The following is a 2,602-nucleotide window of genomic DNA, read 5'->3' as shown; positions in this document are numbered from 1 at the left end:
TTCCATTCTTGTCATTCATTCTCTGAATGCATCCTTCTGTAATTTCTTCCCCCTTTCTTGGCCTTACTGTAATAGCTGCAAGAATATTATCTAGTCAGATGAGGGGTCAAAAAAGAAGAAACTCTCTTGTCAGCCATCAAAATCCACACTTAACTTCCCTTTGGCCCACAGTGACAACAAGACACGCATGCTGGGAACACCAAATAGCCGCATCCTTTTAAAAGGGAAAAAAAATAGCCACCTCACAGTCAGTTCTTACAGCTGTGTTTTGTACAGTCAGCATGCTTTCAGGATTTCTGGATGCTGAGTTATCATCGAGTGTCATCAATTGCTGGACTCATTAATGGAAACCAGCACTCTCAGCATGAGGGCAAATAGGAACTGAAAACAAAACAGTGCAATGTGTGGATTTACTTAAGTGAAGAACATGAGAGGAATGACTAAAAGGTAAAGATGAACAGCATTCCTATCCTTTCATATTCTAACACAACTCCTGAAAACTGTCAAAGCAGTTTCTGCTGGAGAAAAAGTGCCCAAGGCCAAAAGGTCAAAAGCCTTTTGGTGCAGCCCTATAGTACGACATGAAACAAACAAAAATTACTGCACTGCATACAAGCTTATGCTTACAAATCACAGGCATGACAGCTGAAGAAACTAAACAGGCCAAGTTGGAAAGTAGGGAGAAATAGATTTTCTTACTACTGCTGCATTTTGAAGAACCTTATTCTGGATCTTGTTGCTGATCAGCGGCATAGACAAGGTTTCATTCACTCTTCCCTGCCTGCAGCTGACAATCTGAAGATAACTGAAGGCTCTAGCTTGTAGAAGCTCTTTAAAATATCACTCTATTGTAGATCTGCAAGGGAAAAAAATAACAAGGTCTGAAGTCTCCCAAATTAACACATTACAAGAACTGCTAAAAGAGCTGCTGGCAACTGATAACAAAACATTTGTACGGTATCCCTTCTGTGTGGTTCAGTGAAGCCAAGTTATTTTATTACTCAATTTAAATGAAAGAGAGTGCGAGTATTTGGATGAAACAACATTCAAGGATGTTATGGATCCTTGAAAGAGCCACATTATGCTTGTAAGCTATTAAGAGAGCTATAAGTGACACAAGTGGATGAAATGAGCTAGTCACACATAAAAAAAAAAATACATCTGTGCATGTGGGCATAGTGTTTAGAAATTAGTGCCCCTTTACTGGATGCTGAACTGCACAAGTGAAAAGTGAAGTGGAAATGGTTCCTCCATTCAAGGACAGGGGGCTTAGCCCAAGCAAATAAGACTGACTTTGCACTGAAGATTATATAAACGCTCACACAGCTCTGCCAAGTAATGCCTCACACATTCCTCAAAATCTTTGTAAGATTTGCTCCTTTAGGAGCCAGTTCAACCCCCTCCCATCACTCAACATCCACGTTCCCATTCCAGGACTGCAGATGCAGTGAGGCCTGGGCTGTCAGCCCTCCTTCAGCATGCTAAGCACTGCGCAGCTCTGGGACGTGATTGAACAGCTATCCGGATTTTGAGACAGCCAAAGTGATTGCTCTGCAGAAAATCACTCTTGCACTTGGATAAGAGTCAGGCTTCAATTTCTAACCGTGCTGCAGAATATCCTGCCTGGAGCTTGGCTAAGTTGCTGTCACTTCAGGCTTCACATTCATTTCCCAAGGTTTGTAGTACTGATAATACTATTCCTTCTATTCACAGGGGAGTCCTATGGACAAACAACAAACACATCATTTGCAGGTGTTACAGTGAAAAGAAGAAAAAGATAATAGAAACCATCAATTAAAATCAATACTCAGGACTAGCATTTAGTTTATAAATCTCAGCTATATTAAAACTCAAGCCCTTCCTACTAGACCTTCCCCCTGAATTCACTGCCTTATCTACTTGTAGAGAATACTGACAGTGAGAAGCACAATGAAATATGCTGATGGTAGGACTTGGAATCAGAAATGGGCAGCAGGGAAGCTACACAAATACAATCACTTTGATTCCAGTTGTCATAGAGAACTGAGGGTTGGTTAAATCACACTGTTGAGCTGTTCTCATGAAGAAGCAAAAGTACGTCTGACTGGTTCTTGGTGATACCAGGCAAAGTACTAGCAACAAAGCCAATTGTTATACACAGAAAAAAAGTCAAACTCACCCCACTGGCAAAAGCACTCTCTGGTTATAAAGCACTCTCTGGTTATACAGCACTCCTCAGGAAGCAACCTAGGACTAAGAAACACCCCCCCCTCCAGTGGCTGCCCTTATATGAGCCCAGCATGCCTCCACCATGGGTCCACCCTTTCTGGGCACATGGAGAGCACAGGTGCTAACAATCTGCCTTTGCTTCCCTGGTTTAGGGATTCCCCTTCACCAGGTGCTCAATCACCAGCTCAAGCCCTGACCTAACAGTTTCCCTACTCTGCAGATTTAATGTCAAGACTTGGCAAGAAGATGGCTGCAGTAAAAAAGCATTTACTTGAGCTTGAAGTCTGCTGTTCTGAAAGGTACCAGCCTGACTGTTGGCACTTCACTATTAGTGATATAGTGTGATACAGTTATTACATTTATTAGTTTTGGTCTTTGAACTCATTGAAGTATT

At 41.9% G+C, this 2,602-nt stretch overlaps 1 long non-coding RNA gene across 2 annotated transcripts; it reads right to left on the bottom strand.

Moving 5' to 3' along the window:
* On the bottom strand, nucleotides 1-2,196 carry LOC128091414 (uncharacterized). 2 transcript variants are annotated; one of them, XR_008211395.1, is made up of 3 exons: nucleotides 2,159-2,196; nucleotides 1,604-1,720; nucleotides 1-856 (listed from the first exon to the last, which is right to left on the bottom strand). It is a non-coding gene; the product is annotated as an uncharacterized LOC128091414 (long non-coding RNA). The 2 variants fall into 2 exon arrangements; XR_008211396.1 differs by lacking the exon at nucleotides 1,604-1,720.
* Between the last annotated feature and the right edge of the window lie 406 nt (nucleotides 2,197-2,602).

This window comes from Tympanuchus pallidicinctus, unplaced genomic scaffold, assembly GCF_026119805.1.
Source record: "Tympanuchus pallidicinctus isolate F22 unplaced genomic scaffold, pur_lepc_1.0 scaffold5, whole genome shotgun sequence".
NCBI lineage: Eukaryota > Metazoa > Chordata > Aves > Galliformes > Phasianidae > Tympanuchus > Tympanuchus pallidicinctus.
The sequence above is the reverse complement of the archived record's forward strand: the minus strand, read 5'-3'. Positions and strand labels throughout refer to the sequence as shown.